The sequence below is a fragment of the Chrysemys picta genome, chromosome 1 (genome assembly GCF_011386835.1).
Source record: "Chrysemys picta bellii isolate R12L10 chromosome 1, ASM1138683v2, whole genome shotgun sequence".
In the NCBI taxonomy this organism is placed as follows: Eukaryota; Metazoa; Chordata; order Testudines; family Emydidae; genus Chrysemys; species Chrysemys picta.
In genome coordinates this window covers 55,078,597-55,098,050 of record NC_088791.1, presented here as the reverse complement: position 1 = coordinate 55,098,050, position 19,454 = coordinate 55,078,597, and the positions used below count along the sequence as shown (strand labels likewise).

The following is a 19,454-nucleotide window of genomic DNA, read 5'->3' as shown; positions in this document are numbered from 1 at the left end:
TTGGGCACCTGATAAGGATGCCCCCTGGGAGGCTTCCATTGGAACTATACTGGACACGTTCCACTGGGCGTAGGCCCCGAGGCCAACCCAAGACACGCTGGAGGGATTATATCTCCTGGCTGGCCTGGGAATGATGGGGAATTCCCCAGGAGGAGCTGGAACCTGTTGCAGAGGAAAAGGAGGTCTGATCCTCCCTACTCTCCATGTGGCCACTGCAACCCTCACCAGGAAAAGCAGCATAAAGGAAAATGAAGAAGAAAGAAGAAGAATTCAAGTTGACGCAATGTCAGCATCAAAGCATTGCCCAAATCACAAAACTGAGACACTTACAACTCAATCCACAACTTCAGAAGAAGACTTGGCAAAGAGATAGGCGTTGGTGTGGTCTCTAAAGGTCAACAAATGCAGACCATGTTAGATAATATAAGGCAAATAAGCTTCCAAAATTGAGAACCCCCCACTGACAACGTCCAAGCCACAGACAAACATATTTTGGCAACATCCTATAGGGGATCCTATTCAATCTGAACTGTCTAAAGTATTATAAAGCATGAAGAGTAAGGCAAATTCTAAGATACTCAGGACTCATACCATACAGACCATTACCAATCAAAAACATATTGACTTACTCATGGAAATAAACCTTGATGCATGTGACTAATATACTCCCTGAATAAAGTACCACTAAAAAATGAATGGGTGCATTCTGCACTAGCTAAAGTTTCTAAGGGTTTGTCTTCACTACCCGCCTGGATCGGCGGGTAGAAATTGATCTCTCGGGGAGTGAATTATCGCATCTCGTCGGAACGTGACAATCGATCCCCGAATCGACGCGCTTACTCCACCAGAGCAGGTAGGAGTAAGCACCATCGACGGGGGAGCTGCGGCAGTCAATTTGCCACCGTCCTTACAGCGGGATAAGTCGGCTCGGATATGTCGAATTCAGCTACGCTATTCGCGTAGCTGAATTTGCATATCTTAAATCGATCCCCCCCTAGTGTAGACCTAGCCTCAGATGGTTTTAAGGAATCCCATACAGTCGTTCAGTGTGTGGGTGGGGGTGAGGGGGGGAAGGAGGGGTGACAAGGGCACTGGTGATTGTGGTCAAGCCTGTGTTTGAAGAAGTTCACAGCTTCCTTTGTCAAGAGCAGATGAAAAAGTAGCATTGTTCCCTGCCTCTATTTGGGATTCAGCAATATGACCTCAAAGTTGCTACACTGAGTATAAAAAAAGCAGGTGAACCTTCTCAACCAAGGGGATATCACTTTTGCATTTCCTCTGGCTGTCTTCTATAGCCTACCAATATCACCTCTCTATTACCTAGGTTGTGTTTCAGACAGTTGGCTCTCATCCAAGCCCTAATCACTGGACCTAGACATTGGGAAACCATCCAGGTCCAATAACTAGAGATGTATGATTACATGTCATCAGCATTATGAAGGTTCTCGATCCCAGACTCTCTCATGAACTGCCCTAAAGATTTTACAATAGACTGAACAGCTGGTGTCAATGAATAGAACTTTGTGATTCACAACATGACCATTCCCTTGGGGCAAATGAGCAATAGCTGAACACTACTCTCTGCGTCCTTTCTGAGAAAAGAGCTGAGAAGCTCAAACATACCTCTATCTTTCCTTGTAAAGGTATTCAGGCATGTCAACAACATCTCACTGTCAACAGTATCGTGGCAGCTGATACACCTAAAATAATTAGTATGGCCACTCGATCTCATGAAATTTCAGGAAAAGGGTATTGACGTATATATTTGCTACACTTGGTGATGTTATTAACAAAGCAAGAGATAGGCGTCTACTAGTAATAGGTATAATAAAACATGTTAATTAATGCAGTTAATAAATAGAAATAAGTGCTCAATCTACAGTAGAGTCTCATTTGCCTCTTTCAAAGGCATAATCAATTGAAGGGCACATTCTTCTTCTCCTTGTTCTTTCCCATCAATTTTAATGGGTGCAGAACATCAGTCACACAAAATGTAATGGGACAAGAAGATGGATGAGTACATTTGAAGCTGCTAGTCACAGGACAGAAAACATCCTGATGAAGTGACACTGGCAGCACAGGGTTCAACAATGGAGCCTGGACAATATTTAGTAAGTGAAACTACAATGCTACATGATTTGGTATTCTCACTGGGTAAAATCCACTCCCTGCCCAATTCATCACATTTCTACAGGTCAGACTTTCAAAGGAATTTTCTCACTGAACATTTTTAATTCAAGGAAAAGAGTAAAACTGGGGACAAAGAGGTCATTTGGAGATAAATGGAAAAGACCTTCTGAATTAATAACTTAAAACTCCATCGCCAAAAAGACTTTGAAGTGGTTTAATAACTATACCACTCACAGAAATAAGTAGGTTCATATATGCCCTGTGCTAATATACTGTATATAATCAAACTTCACAACTAACAGAAAACTCCTTTTTTATGCTATTATTTGAAGAAAGTGAAGTAAAAACAATAAATACATATTTATAAATAGATCTATGCTGAAAGACCTCTGGGTAACGTATACCGTATTTTCCGGCGTATAAGACGACTGGGCGTATAAGACGACCCCCAACTTTTCCAGTTAAAATATAGAGTTTGGGATATACTCGCCGTATAAGACTACCCCTCTTCCAACGCACACCAAAAAAAAAATTAAAAAAACATCAGATTTAATTTCAATATGGTAATTTTAATTCAAATGCTTATGACATGCAGGTACTTAGCAGGAAAACTGTCACTTATAAACATAAGGCTGTTTGTCATCAAACATGTAAACATAAAACAGTGCAAGTGGATTAAACTTTTCCTAATTCACTCTAAAGCTGAAAGGAAGGATAAGACAATAAACCCATGGGAGCTGCCATGCTGTTTGTTTTCTAAGCTGTCAACCAAACTGGAACTGATGATGATAGGAGGAAGATAACAAACAAGAGCGAGAGAGCAAGTGCCGGGCAAGTCCCTGGTGAGTTAGCAACGCCCATCGTAACTGCAAGCTACGGTATTTTTACAGGTTTTGCTGGCGTGACAGTTTCCCTTTAAAAGCCTTCAAAATCTTCCTGTTCGTCATCTGATATCATAAGTACATCAATGACATCTTGTGATACATTTGTAAGGCAGTCATCGTATGGATCGAATTCCGTATCAGATGGTGTGGTCTCAGCTTCGGCTTCCTCTTCATCTTGCCACAAGTAGTCGTCCTCCATACCATCTAATGAATTTGATATGCCACACTTCTTGAAAGACTTGATTACTGTTTCTGCATCAATATCATTCCAGGCTTTTATGACAAACTTGCACAAAACATCCAACTGTGGAGCACGCATGTTTCCTCCTTTTGTGAATGACTTTTCGCCGCTAACCATCCATTCATTCCACTGTTCTTGAATGCAATCTTTAAATGTCTTGTTTAGGCACATATCCAGTGGCTGTACCAACGATGTCAATCCTGCAGGAATAACTGCCGCATCTGTGTTTAGTCTTGCAAGCATTTGCTTGGTGCTGGGAGTTAAATGAGCCCTGAACATATCCCACACCAGTAGACTACATTTTTGAATAAGTCCACCTGGTCGCCTGCTCCATACATTATCAATCCATAGCTTTACCCCTTCTTCATCCATCCAGCCTTTTTCATTCACATGTACAAAACAACCAACAGGGAACTTGAATTTCGGCATTGTTTTTCTTTTAAAAATAATCATTGGTCTCAGTTTGGCGCCATCAGCTGTGCATCCTAGTACCACTGTAAAACTGGACTTCTCATGTCCTGTTGTTTTAATTAAAATTGTTTTTTCACCTTTTTGATGGACAGTTTTATTTCCAACCATATCAAAATTCATTGGAGTTTCATCCATATTTCCAATACTACTTAACGCATAGCCATATTTAGTGCGCTGTTGTATTACGTATCAATGGAAACTATTTACTTTGCTATCAAGATCTGCAGGTAATTTTGGGGCAATTTTCATCTTTTGCCTCAGTACCATATTATGCCTTCCCATGAATCTAGTACACCAGGATACAGTGGCCTTAAATCTGTTGCTGTGATCTGGGTTAGATTTGGCCCACTGAAGTGCAAACAAATGTATTTTATTTCGTGTCACTACATAACCGTTTTGGCGATGCTCATTCACCATGTCTGCTACATGTTTTTCGAGTTCTGGCCAATGTGGAGTGCCTCTTCTTAATGCATACTTACTCCTTGGCATACTCTTTAATGCTTTTTCATTTGCTTTCCAGTCCCGAACCATCTTTTCTGTTACTCCATATTGTCTTGCAGCAGCGCAGTTATTATGTTCCATGGCAAAGTTTATAACTTTAAGTTTGAAACTGGCTTCATATTTCTTTCTTCTTGCTGGTGGAGCCATGATGGGGTTTTGACTGTTGGACATTTGTATACTGTACTTTGTATGTACTGTACTGTATGAACAGGTACAGATACTGGTGCTGTACTGTATGTGGTACCCAGTATACAACAACCAGCCAATCACGGCAAGCGATGTACCTTACCGGCGATTGGCTGGTTGTTGTATACAAAGCCTGCTTGGATTGGTCAGCTCTCCCTGCCTGCCCAGCCCTCCCTGTCTCCAAGACTATCAGAGCGGTAGCGCAAACACGCCTCTTTCACCCGTCTGGCCTGCCCTTGTATCCTATTACCTCCTTCTCTGCCTCTCAGATCTCGCACATGCGCGCCTGCGCCGCTTCACTGCAGTCCTCAGGAGCGAGATCTGAGAGGCAGAGAAGGAGGTACGGTAATAGGATACAAGGGCGGGCCAGACGGGTGAAAGAGGCGTGTTTTTCTGGGCACAGCACCGCTCTATCTCTTTTTTCCATACCCCGGGCGTCCCGGACGCCTGCAGCTTGCTCCGCCCTTCACTTACACCTTCCCGATGAGGCGCCCCCTCACCTCGTCATTGGGCGGGGATGCGGCCGCGGCCGTTTTTGAGCTCCCCCCACCATATGCGGCGACCGCAGATTCTCCAGTCCGGCTCGGAAGTTTCAGCACCCGCCCTATAAGACGACACCCGGCGTATAAGACGACCCCCGACTTTTGAGAAGATTTTCCTGGGTTAAAAAGTAGTCTTATACGCCAGAAAATACAGTAATAAAATACACAGCTAAAAAGGCAATATAATAGAATACACAAAAAGGCAACATGGCCCATTAGTAATCTGAGATAAGATATGGGGCAAATGGCAAAGCAAAATTCCCATTACAACCAACCTCCAAACATAAAATGAAAGAAAGTCACTCTTCCAACACATACAAAACATTTTTGGTTTTACGTATGTGTAGGATTTCATAGAACAATTTATACCCTTCTTGAATATGTGATGAGATTTACATTCTGCAGTGCCATTCCACCTTTAACTTTATAAATAACTGCTGAATAGATCAAACCATTATGCTACAATGTTGTGTTTCTTCTTACAATAATTATTTGATGATGCTCCTGTGTCTGCACTGTCTGATATCCAGTGTAGTTACTGGATTTGATACCATCTACCTATCTACTGTATGCTCCATAATGACAAAAATAGCCAGTTAGACTGGAGCTCTCTGTCCTAAAATAATGATTTTCTAATTTTTCAATTTATAAAAATATGCCGTTCATAATATTTCAGGATACTTGTGCAATACTATATTCAAAAACCAATAGTAACATTTAGATGATCAATGTTAAGATAACTAAGGCCCCAGTCCCACAAGTTGTTTGGCATGAACAGATCCTATGCTTACATGGGTACATCAGTCCACACATAGCAGAGTCCACCCAGCTTGTAGTTACTTCACAACTATATGATTATGTATCTTCATTTATTTTATGAGGCAAAGTTATCGAATTGCAAGGGATAGGATTTCTCCATCAATGTCCCATAACTCAGGAACTCTGTCCTCTTCTAGATATGCCTGCCTATATCTGTGGTATTGTTTTGGATAAGGTTTTTGTTTTTGTTTCTTTTTTATTAATACTTTGTTGGAAGGATACAGCTGTATATATTTACATACACACATACTTTTTATCATACCGTATATTCTGTCCTTCCCCCTCACATTATGTGAGAAGAGAATTCTAGTCTCCACATAAAAATCTCCACAAGAAATGAAGTTTTGTAGCAATAATAGTTTTACCATTGCTCTGTACAAGCAGTAAGTCAGACCAATCACAAATAGAGCAGTGTGGAGGACAGAAATTCCACTTTACAAAAGGTTTTGAGATATCACAATTTGACTTCATTCTGAACTGAAAGAAATTCTGAAAATTTTGAAATTCTCAGTAAGGAAAATTCATCTTAAAATTTTGTTTCAGCTCAATCAAAATATTTTGTTTCTACCAAACTGTTTTGTTTTGGTGCTCACTTAAAAATACTCTAATCATATAATACAATACAAAATAAAAACAATTTAAAATGAAAAAGCATTTCAAAATGAAAAATGTTTCAATATTGTCAGACCTTTCCCTCTGTTTTTCCTCCTAAACAAAATTTCAATAAAGTTGACATGATTTAGCAAAGTGTTTTGATTTTGATGGAACTGCATTCTCCAGTGGAAAATGGCTCCATCAAAGTTTTCTGACGAATTCTAGTCACAACTTCTATTTCCATTCTTTAGGATTACCCAAACACACAAGTGTGTATCTTTCTGCTGGCTTTGAATAATGTGATAATACGCATAATAAATGCATCAAGCATTGCAGTTGAAGAGATGTGCTTCTCTCTCACCATATTTAGGAGCACTGAGTGTATTCCAGAATATTACAAACATTATATATGAATTTAATATACATTTAAATTTTTCTTCTATCTTTTCTTGTCCATGAAATATGGAAAAAATGTTTTGAATTTTAATGAAAACTGATGTTCTCCCAAAATAATGACTCCAGGAGGAATAAACTCAGAATACTGTGAGAGGTGCAATAAAATCATGAAACACAGATACAAGAATCACTCTACCGGCACTTGGGGATACTCAGGAAGCAAGGCTATATAATTCAGACATTTGGTCCTAATCTAAAAGATCCTCTTGTGATTGTAGAGACTGTCATACCATGATTGTCACACCAATACAGCTGCACATACCAGGAATATGGAAGCTGCCATGGTCCATTTGAAACTTTTAGGAACCTGAGAAAGAGTGCAGAAGGTCCTAAACCTGTGACAGAACTCACCACTTCAAGACATCAGAATGAGCCAAAGACTTGATGAGTTCAGAACATGATGTTAAGTCTCATATTTTCAGATAGGCCTTCCCACAATATCAGAACAGAAAAATATGCAGCAGCTTAGCAAAGGAGAAAAGTGGAATATGTTTCAAACAAACAAGTATATGAATAACAAATAAAGAAAAATAATGGGCTAATTGTATCACAGCATTCTTTGGTTAAATTCTGTGCAATTCAAATTGTGACGGAATGTATGTATTCTGGATAGGACTTGGCAGTTTGGAGGATTAAAACTCTTTCCTAGGATGAGAGAGAACTTGCTCTGCTGCGCTGACATCGGACATCGTGGCAAAAATCCTCCAGGGAATAAAGATAGAAGGAAGCTACTGGAAACAATCAAACCACATAGAAACGGAGCATGAATGTTTTCTTTGCTTAGCTTGTCGATTATTGGGGTTGGCTTCTGCCAAGAATCAGGTAATCTTCTACTCTGAGGGAATTAATTTTTTATTTTTTCCACCTGAGAGAAGAAGGATTTGTAGAGTTTACTAACTTCACAGGAATGTAACAATAAAAGGCCATGAAGGCCACTTTAAACTCTAGACAGGTTGACACAACACTTCACCGTCTGCCCACACCAATATTGTGAAACTTAAAGACAGTGCTGGACAAGATACAAAATACTTGTATAACAAATGGGCAGTAATGACTTACATGGAATCACTCTACCACAATCTCTAGGCTCCGCTGACAACATAAAGCACTTGGAATAGTCTCCTTGTTAACCACTGCAGCTTATCTACAGCATATAGCGTCTGACAGCTGTTTATGTAGTACCCTCTCTATACATGTAAACAAAAGGCCAAAGTCTTCCCTTGGAAGTAACATTGATTAGAAGCTTATTATAAACAAAAGAAAAAGTGAGTAGTCTATTTTCATTGTCCAAGCTCAGAGAAATCTATAAATAGTGAAATGTATGTAAGATTAAAAAAATTATTTCCGGTTTTATAGTCGGTGATGGCGTTTATATATGGGGGAGTCCATTTATTTTTTAAAAATATTGTCTTTCTACCTAAGAGTGTCTCTTTACCTAAGAGTGTCACCAACTGAGGATCATATTTGGCCCTCAGTCCTGACACAAAATTTCCTCTGATTTCAATCTTCCAGCTTTTGTTTGAAACAGAAAAAACTTGGAATTTTGAACTGAATAGCTATGATAACACTTACATAGTGCCTTGCTGCTGAGGATCTCAAAGAACTTTTTACGCAACCCTTAATGAAGTCTCTCAAAATCCCATGAGGTAGAAGGATTGTTTACTACTCTTAGCTCCAGACCACATTGTACAGGTCTTTGCTATTGATTGTTTAAGTCCCTCTATGATACTCTAACCTCTCCAGAGAGAAATGGGATTCACAGCTTAAGCTCATTTTATCTAAAGAGCTCTGGAACAATATTTGGCAGAATGTTCAGATGACATTTTCATCACCTCCCTCTACAAAACAAAATTCTCAATAGGTAATTTTGGACTCCTACAAGACTCTGCTCTGCCAAAACTATGACCTCTGCAGATGCTGAAGTTATCAACCTTCACTCACATTGCTAACACATAAGGTTCATATGATGTAACGTCTCCACTTAGGTCTGAGGTTTGCCTGAAGATTATCACATATTAAATTAGTTCAGGAAATCAGCCTTTACAAGACCAGCCCTTTTTTAAAAGAAATAAACATCCTCAGAAGGACCCTCATGCCTCACCGCTAAATTAGATTAAGCAAGAAAATGCAATATTAGAGAGAAAATTATGCTACCTACTACCTGAACTAGTTCTCTTTTAATATTATTTAATAGTCTTCTGTATCCCTACAGATCACTAATATATGCTGAATGTTCCTTGATAGTTGCCACTATTCTCCTCATGCACTGAATTCTTATCTCACATGCCATTGTCTGGTTTCTTATCTCATGATTCTTTTTCCTTTATCTTTCCTCTTGATATAGGGACAGTAGGCATATCCATTTTGCAAACAAGAGATGAAATCCTGGCCCCATTTAAGTCAGTGTCAAAACGCCAAATTGGCTTCAATCGGGATAGGAATTCACCTTGAGAGTTTAAATGACTTACCAAAGGCACCCAGATGTTATGGTGATGGGGATTTCATAAGTACACAGACAGACATCAACCAAGTGGCAAGTAGGAAAGACAGAATATAGGTTCTGTGCTCTAATCCCTAGAACTGACTCCCCCTACCTACAAGAAAAAACAACTTTTATGGCAAGTCAGTTTTTAAAGCCTACTTAGTTTGATCAAGCCCTTTTAAGTAAATTCTAAGCAAGCAACTTCCTCAGATATAGCTAGAAATGTGTAATAGGCTTTCTATGATCATATTTTTTACGGTAAATATGCTGCTACACTGTTGAGAGGCAGTGCTGCTGCAAAGAGAATTATTCAAAGCTGAGTTCTAGCTTTGTTCAATTTAAGTGACAGGAAATAGAACTCCTACAAATTTGTTTGTTGAACTCTTATTCAAAAAAGTTAAGCATCCAGGGGAAATTCTTAGTTAAACTGATTTGCAGTCAGCAGTTTCACAATCATTTCACAATCATTTTCTTTCTAACTGAATACTAAAAACAACAGAGCAAATAGCAGGCAAAAACCAACAAATGCAATATGACCATCTGGTATTATTATATGTATTTGTTCTAATAATGCACTATTAGTCATGACAATCCTCCTGATTCTCAAACAGTCTAGCCTAAAATTCTCTTCTTTCACACTCCCTCATAGTAAAAATTGGCTATTACAACATTCTTTTTAAATCATAAAAATCTAAGAAAGTTAGATAGGAGCTGACAAATAAATATCCAGCAGGGAATATTATCCTCAAACTATTTGGGAACTCTGAGCTAGCAGGAGGACACCAAGTGTTGATAATGTTGAGTAGATGGTACTTTCAAAGTATTTAGAAAGAGGGTCCTGGCCCTGCATTAGAATTACCAAAGAGTGGCAATGGAGAAGAAACAGAGGAGGTACTTACAAGCAGGCTGGAGATCTGAATGGCAAACTCCAGGATGGATAAAAGTCAATGACTTTAAAAAAAATGGATTTATTTTTATTTAAATCAGATTTTTTTGATAAAATGCTTTTTGAGGAAAAACCTATCCAAAGATACATTATAGCTCAAAGATCTCTCATCATGGAATAGGGATTATAAATTCTAATTCTATAGTATGAGACAATATATTCATGGAATGTTTAAGAAAGTTTTGTAAATGAGTTCCAATAGTTCATGGATTAGGGACCCAATCTTTATGGGGCCCCAGGGGCTTCTGTATAGATCATTTAGGTTAAACTTTCTATCTACCCAATGGGACTCAGTGCTCAGTCTAGAAGACACCATGAAAGATAGTTTGTTTTGCAGTTCTCAAACTGTGGATTTGTATCTCCAGAGATAACATGTTTGTTAACAGCAAAAATGTTTTTAAAATAAATATGTAAAGGCGAGAAATAACAGACCTCAACCCTATTGTCCCTCTGCAAATTTGTGTACACAGAGTCAATCACTTACCTCTCTCTAAAAGTGCAAAGTTTCAAAAAGTTCAATGAATAGAAGATTGTTGGGGGCAGAATAGATCTGGACAAGGAGAAGAAGTCTGGACATAAATGTGAGAAGGGAGAGATAGGCAGTAGAAACAAAAGTGCAACTGTTTGAGCAGCGTATTCCAGAAGTCTTGAGGTCTTTCTGAGTGTAGCCTTCATTATTTGAGATCTACTATACCATTCTCTCACTAGAAGGGAAAACCTAAAATGGCAGCAGGCCATAAAAGAGACCCACTTTGGGAATATTTTAATGAAGTTCCTCTACCTGTGGGTAAGACAGGCATGCGTACAAAATGCAAACAGTGCAAAAAAGAAATGCGAGGCCTGGTTGCCCGAATGAAGCAACATTATGAGAAGTGTTCCTCCTCAGGAGGAAGCTGCGTTGAAGATGATGAAAGGAACATGTCTGAACATGCAGAATCTTCAGGTTGGTACACTTTTTTATTTCATATTTCTTTCTTAAGGACTGTCTTCCTTCTGGACTATTCTTGAAGTCTCATGATTGAGCAAAAAATATAGTTGTTACTCTATGGTACTGCTCTGGTTAGGCCTCAGCTGGAGTATTGTGTCCAGTTCTGGGCACTGCATTTCAAGAAAGATGTGGAGAAATTGGAAAGGGTCCAGAAAAGAGCAACAAGAATGATTAAAGGTCTTGAGAACATGACCTATGAAGGAAGGCTGAAAGAATTGGGTTTGTTTAGTTTGGAAAAGAGAAGACTGAGAGGGGACATGATAGCAGTTTTCAGGTATCTAAAAGGGTGTCATAAGGAGGAGGGAGAAAACTTGTTCACCTTAGCCTCTAAAGGATAGAACAAGAAGCAATGGGTTTAAACTGCAGCAAGGGAGGTCTAGGTTGGACATTAGGAAAAAGTTTCTAATTGTCAGGATGGTTAAACACTGGAATAAATTGCCTAGGGAGGTTGTGGAATCTCCATCTCTGGAGATATTTAAGAGTAGGTTAGATAAATGTCTATCAGGGATGGTCTAGACAGTATTTGGTCCTGCCATGAGGGCAGGGGACTGGACTCGATGACCTCTCGAGGTCCCTTCCAGTCCTAGAATCTATGAATCTATATCATTTTAGATGCAGTTGGGATAAAAAATAAATAGCTGAAATAGGCAGATCTTCCTTTTGCAATTTCACCTTTAAAGTAATACTGAGTGTCAGTGAATGCAATACTAAATGAGCAATATGGTAATAATAATTAAATAACTGCACTGACTTATTTTGTTTAGGAGAATCCATCCTCAACATACAGGATTCTGAAGACAATCCAGCTTCAAGATCACCATCATTTTCTATAGTTTCAGAGTTACCTGCCAATGATAGTGTTTCAGTCACATCATGTATGTCACATAGCCACAGTATATCACCTATAGCAAAAAGAAAAAAAATCTCCACCATCCAGAAACAACCATAGATAAATTTGTGATAAGAACCAGCAGATTACAAAAAGAGGTAATTGATGAAAAAATTGCTCAGTTTGTTTCTGCAACAAACTCTCCTTTCTGTATGATTGAGAACCCACACTTCATTAACATGCTTCAGTCATTAAGACCAGGATACAGTCCACCCAACAGAGCAGATGTTGCAGGCAAATTGCTGGATAAAGTGTATGAAAGAGAAACTGAGCAGTGTGCAAAAGATCTAGAGAGTGGAATTGTTAACCTGAGTCTTGATGGGTGAAGCAATGTCCACAATGATCCTGTTGTATGTACTTGTGTGACAACAAAAAGAAGGGAATGTCTTCCTTACAGAAACAATTGATACATCAGGAAATGCACACACAGCAGAATACTTACAAGAAGTAGCAGTAAAAGCAAAATTCAAAAATTCATATGCTTGTTTTGTTAAAATATTTGTTAAAATATTATATGTTTGCTGTTGAAGAAAAAAATCCAGAATACATAACATTGTTGTTTTAGTTAAATAAAACAATTTAAATGTCTGTCTGGTGATGTTCTCCTCCTAATACAACATGGCAAGAAAATCCTCCAAATATTAATGATTAACCCGTTGAATTGGAGATAGTTCACCTCCCAGTGTCTTCATGAATACCTGCTTCAATTACCTTTGGTAAATGAAATAACCAAACAATCATTCATTTTCTGATATAGCTTAAAACTAATCTGAAAAGTTTTCAGAATAAATTACTTTAAAAATGTATAGTGTGTATCTTCTAAAAATGAAACCTACATCTATCTCTGAGTTGTGAAGAATATGTATTAAGGTTATAACAACCAACAAGAATGCACTTTTATGTAGAAATCCATGATTAAATCGAGTCTTCCTGACTAATGATTTAAATCATGATTTAAACCGCTTTGATTTAAATCAAATCCACCCTGGCAAACTCCTCATGTGTTTTCAGGTGGCATGAATACCAAAGAAATTGGTCTGACCAGAAGATGTCCAAGTATAATGGATAGGGGGAATGGCTCAGGAAGGAAAAACCCTGGCCCTGTTTTATTCTCTAAACAAACCCCAACTTTTCTTAGGCCAGAATTAGCAGATTTCATATTGTAAAATCAAGATGATGCCCGCCCTGCACTCATTTCACATCATCACAACATCCCAGAAGAGCTTATGCACTGGAAACCCACTCTATGTTGCAAGCTGCCTGGGGCCCCTCTCTATTGAACACCCTAGTATTCGAATGGATGTAAAAGTACAATCCAATCTTTCAAATATCTCAAGGGATATTGAAAGTTACATAAAAATCTGAATTTTGGATGAATGAAAGTGAAAGTTCTAACTAATTTTGGAAACTGAGGCTAGAAGCAAACTTTGGATAATCAGGGTTCAGAGGACTTAAATGTTTACAAGCTGACTCTACTACCCTCTATCTAAAATCAAATATAAAATGTAAATGTGTAACCATCCACATCACCCCCTCCAACATTGCAACCACTTCCCTATTACTCATAGGTAGGGCCTTACCAAATTCACAGTCCATTTTGGTCAATTTCATGGTCATAGGATTTTAAAAATTGTAAATTTTATGATTTCAGCTATTTAAATCTGCAATGTCACGGTGTTGTAATTGTAGGGGTCCTGACCCAAAAAGAAGTTGGGGGGGGGTGTCGCAAGATTATTGTAGGGGCGGTTGCTGTACTGCTACCCTTACTTCTGTATTGCTGCTGGTGCCAGCACTGTCGTCAGAGCTGGGCAACTGGAGAGCGGCGGCTGCTGACCGGGAGCCCAGCTCTGAAGGCAGAGCCACTGCCAGCAGCAGCGCGGAAGTAAGGATGGCATGGTATGGTATGGTATTGCCACTCGTACTTCTGCGCTGCTGCCTACAGAGCTCAGCGCTTGGCCAGCAGCCGCCACTCTCTGGCCACCGAACTCTGAAGGCAGTGCAGAAGTAAGGGTGGCAATACTGTGACTCCCCAAAATACCCTTGCAACTCCCCTGCAGCTCCCTTTTGGATTAGGACCCCCAATTTGAGAAACACTGGTCTCCCCTGTGAAATCTGAATAGTATAAAGTAAAAGCACACAAAAGACCAGATTTCATGGGGGGGAGACCAGATTTCACGGTCCATGATGTGTCTTTCATGGCCATGAATTTGGTAGGGCCCTAGTCATAGGGTCCAGTTCAAAACACTCCTTATTTTCGAAACCCCACCTGGCCTAACTCCAATCTTCTTCACAGAGCTCATCTGTCTATCCCTTTCTCCATTCCTTTATTTGCATAGCACTGGTTGCCCCTCTGTCCTTCACAATCATCCCCTTATTGGTGCACTATTCTCATCTGGAGCAGCCTCCATTGCCATTAGTGTTCCTTATGTGTGTCACTTATTTGTATTTCTACTATGACCGTTTTGTTACCATGTGAGTGACACATAAAGATGTAAATAAACACTTGTTAAAAGTAATAATGAGAGAATCTGTCACATAAACAATTCTTTTATAAAAAATACAGACACAAATGATAACTAAATGCTAATTATTTTGAGACTTTTAAAATGAAATACAAAAACATGCCAATGTTTTATACAGCTCCATAAAGTAAAGATAATAAGGGAAATTATACAAATGTGAAATAAGGGAGACAGGCAGATGACCCCTACCCAATAATAGTCAGAAACCTCCTTTGTGCCTGGAATGTCTCTGCAACATTCTCAAAGTTTAAAATTTAACAGAGAGACATAGAAGCAGAGAAGCAGGCAGAAAATGCCTGTATATAAATGCTCTACAAAATGCATATTCAAAATAGTATCATTGTCAGATGCTCAGAGTCCACACAAATAGGTTAAAATAGTTGAGACGGATACTGAGTTTCAACAGACTCCAGTGAGCACCTTAAAACATGCTTATTATTTCCTTACAAACTTTTTACACCCTTAAGCATTTGAAATCTTGACATGAACAGCTAAGTGACCCAGACAGTTCCTGGCCGCAATACAATCTTTTGTTGTAAGCTCTTAGGGGCTGAGCCAATATGTTCCTATGCTACACAGCACCCAGTACAATGGGGACTTCCATGCTGGTTGGTGCTTTCAGATACCACCATACTATAAATATTAAGAGCCAGATCATCAACAGCTCTGGGCCACCTTCAACCAAACCTTGGCATTAATTAGGGTCTTGTGAGAAGCGGCATGGTCTAGTGCACTGGTTTTCAAACTGTGGGTCTGGTCGCGGAATATGAGGCAGTGGGTCACAGCGGCTCTGGTCAGCACCACCGACTGAGCCTTTAAAAGTCGCATCGGTGGTGCTGCCCATCTAAGGCAGGCTACCTTTTCCGACACCACGCTACACCATGTAAGCGGGCAGCAGCAGGTCTGGCTCCTAGGTGGAGAGGCTATGGGGCTCTGCGCACTGCCCATGCCCCGAGCACCGGCTCCACACTCCCATTGGCTGGTTCCTGGCCAATAGGAGCTGGAGGTGGCGGTACCTGCGGGCAAGAGCCACACAGAACCAGACCTTCTGCTGGTCGCTTCCGGGGTGCAGTGCGGTCTGCAGTGCCAGGACAGGCAGGAAACCTCCCTTAGCACCCCACTGCGCCACTGACCAGGAGCTGCCCAAGGTAAGCCCATGCCCCAACCCTATGCCCCAATCCCCTGCCCTAGCCCTGAGCCCCCCCAAACCTGGAGCACCTTCCTGCATCCCAAACCCCTCCATCCCTGGCCACACCCCAGAGCCTGCACCCCCAGCCCAGAGCCCTGACCCCCTCCCGCACCCCAACCTCCTGCTCCAGCCCAAAGCCCCCACCCACACCCTGAACCCCTCATTCCCGGCCCCACCCCGAAGCCCTCACCCCCCGCACCCCAACCCTCTGCCCCAGCCATGAGCCCCTCCCACACCCCAAGCCCCTCATCCTCAGCTCCGTTGGCTTGCAGGCATCAACAATTTTCTTCAACTGGGTCGCCAGAAAAAAAGTTTGAAAACCACTGGTCTAGTGAATGGGGTACTGGACTGGAACTCAGTAAGCCTTCTCCCACTGACTTTCTGTGTGGCTTTCGGTAGGTCATTCCACCTCTTTTATGCCTCCGTTTCCCCCCTCATCCTTTTTGTCTTTTACATTTAGGTTGTAAGCTCTTCAAGGCAGGGACTGCCTCTTATGTGGTTACAGAGTCCAGTACAATGATCTTGTTTGAAGATCTAGGTGTTATTTTTAATACAAGTATTGATTTCAATGAGCCCTGGATATGGTCCTTGAAGCAGCCATAGAGATCAACACGCTGACCGAGGATCATAGAGCTCTATGTACTCCTGTTCCAACCCCTCTCGCCCCGGCATACCCCACTCTGCCCCTATATTATTCTGGAGGTATCCTCATCAGCACCCTTAGGGCTGATAATTGCTCACAATCACTCACTCTGACTTATATCGCCTAACCAATGTAGAGTTCTTTTCTGTAATTCCTTGGCTCGGGAAGTGTAAGTATATATTTAATTAGCTCAATACTGTTTGTATAATGCACTGAAGATGTGAAACACTAATTGAAGTATTAATGTGAAGGATTGTAAATTTGAAATTACCATAGTACTTCGATTTCTATACTTGTATGGTTGTGCAGAGGAGGACTCAGATTTATAATTTTATGTTTGATGGGTTCTTAAAGTGAGAGAGCAAAGCAAGTCTGAGGAGTTCTGACACCCTGAGGGTAGGTGAAGAGGCACTTAAAGTCATAAGAGTGCTTCTCCAGCACTCAGTCATATCTTGCATATTAATTCTTGGAAATTCTGTGTTTGACTTTTTGTTTTTAATCCTGATCTACATGTGTAAGGTGCAGTTACCAAAATAAAATGTTCTTGCATAAATAAATGCCGCACTCTGATTGAGTATCCTCATCCTGAGACCAACTATCTCATTGTGAAACTGAACCAGTCTGGAAAATGGAAAAAAATACAAATATTCTAATGATGTCTTCATTTCCCAACAGCCCTGCTACACTAATCTCTCCAGAGCTAAATTTGACCTCACTACAGACAGCAGCAAAATAACATGCCTCATTGTGTTTGCATGGATTTCCTCAGCAAACATACTTTTCTTTGTTTACTGTACCTATAAATATGGTAGTGCACACACAACCCACGTTATCAGGTAGTCCAGCATCTGAAAGGTGAGGTACAATAGTAGGATTGCTTTCCTTATAAGAATATAAATTGACCAAGCTGATCCACATATGTCAGTGAGACACTGTTCATCCTCAGTCAATTCATGTCCCTGACAGACTAAGGGCTTGGTCCAAGCTCTTCCACAATTGTGTAGATGAAGAGACCAGGTCTAGGAATTACAAGATTGTACAATTAAAAAGGATTTTGCAAGTCTAGTATTAATGTCTGTGTAGGCTTGTTTTAATAGATCAATTACTCCAGCATCTAGTTTTAAGTCAGTACTGTAAACAGGATGTTATGGTAGCTGTTGCTAGCAGTTCCCTAACTGGAACATCTGGGCAAAAACGCCCACTGCCATGTGGGCACCAAACTGCATAAATACTGGATCAAAGGTAGAAACCAGTTTGCAAATCCATACAGAATGAGGCATGGTGTCATAAGACACTTACTGCTCTCCTTCAATACCTTAGCAGTGATATTTTCCCAACAATACAGGATGCAAAGCTGGGGACTGACTGCTCATTACTCCCATCAAAAACTCACTCAAACTCTTCTAGGTATTCCATCTTATCTGGCAAATACCAGAGTAAAAGTAAAAGCCTTAGTTCTTTTCCCACCTCTGTCACTGATGACCACAAACACTGCAACTCAACTGCAGAATAGATACTACATAAATAAAGGGAAGGATTCCTCTCGAATCCCTTAACAAAACCCAGCCACTTTGTCTTGTTTAAGATTGTGTTAGTATTTACTACTGCTGAACGTCATTGCAAGAAAGATTTTGAAAATGCACTAGCTCTAAAATAGATGTAGCCTTCTTCCTTATATACCTACAGTCATCATTTAAGAAAGCTCTGATCTCTTTTAAGCATAATCTGAATTCCTTATTCCTCAGCACTGTAAAGCAGGATGAGACCTCCTGCATTCTCTATCTTACACTTTCAGATCAGTTTGGCAATTCAGAGCTGTGGAGAGTATGGGAAAAATGTTGCTTTTCCCTGTACTGTAGCTGTAAGGAAAACATAATGATGAAATTATGATTAACTATTGAACTAAAGGAAAGTGTTCCACCTAGAGACCATCTTCATGAGTCAAAGCTGCTGACAGGTTATCTGCAAATGGACATTATTTTAGGATTGAATATGGTTGCTAGTTTGTGGTAAAAAATGAAGCAGAGGTATTGCCGTCAATAGTAATTAACAATGTTAATCTTCTCTTTCCTCTCTATGGTGATAAAAAGAGTCATTTTTATATTTAATTAATGCAGAGGATCATTTTGGAAACTGGCTAATGAGGCTCTGATCACATTACCATGAAAATGTGCATTACCACTGCAACTGAGGAGGCTGTTTCATGTGTAGAGAATCTACTTTGTAATTAGCCCACTGTGAAATGAATCACGTCAAGAAAAACTCTGAGGGAAGCAGTAGGCAAGGGACACTTAGCTACTGCTGTGCCAATAGACCACCAACATTCTAAGCTGTTTTCTCCTCAATATTGCCTGTCATCAGCATTGCAGTCAAAAACTGTACGTGTTCAGCCTCTGTCAACAGCCATGTGTCAGACAGAGCTTGGACAAATTATAGAAAGAGAGAGAACAAATGCTAAAAGGCACTAAACTTTAATTTGCCAGATTTTGCAATTCCAAAAGCAAACAAACAAAAATTCTCAAATCAAATACTGACTCAACAGTATTTGTACAAAATTATGAGAGAGTATGTTAAGTGCTAATTTCTTCTTTTTCCCCTTCCTTTGAACAAGCTGGAAACATGTTAGCAGCACACTGCTACGCTAATATTCCTGCTGCTGGGACAGACACAGATAACTACAAGGTATTAAGATCTCTGCCTAGTGGTAAAGAGAAATAACACAAAGAATGTATAAACAAGAGCTGAGATAAACATCATTCCTTGAAACTATTCCACTTCAGAAAACACAAATGAACTATTCTGGTTTTATTTTAAACCAGATCAATATTTTAAATTATTCAGAAAATCAAACACACTTTTTGGCCAGCCCAGACATGCCATAAAACTTTCTTCCATAAGTTAGAAATACCTGAGCTCATGGACCTACTAAATCCCAGCATTTGCAGAGGCACCAGTGTAACACTGATCTGAA

The 19,454-nt window shown here is 40.0% G+C and overlaps 1 protein-coding gene across 5 annotated transcripts in view; it reads right to left on the bottom strand.

Annotated features, from left to right (window-relative positions):
* PDZRN4 (PDZ domain containing ring finger 4) overlaps positions 1-19,454 on the bottom strand; it is a 369,908-nt gene that overhangs the window by 146,444 nt on the left and 204,010 nt on the right. The window lies entirely within an intron of this gene.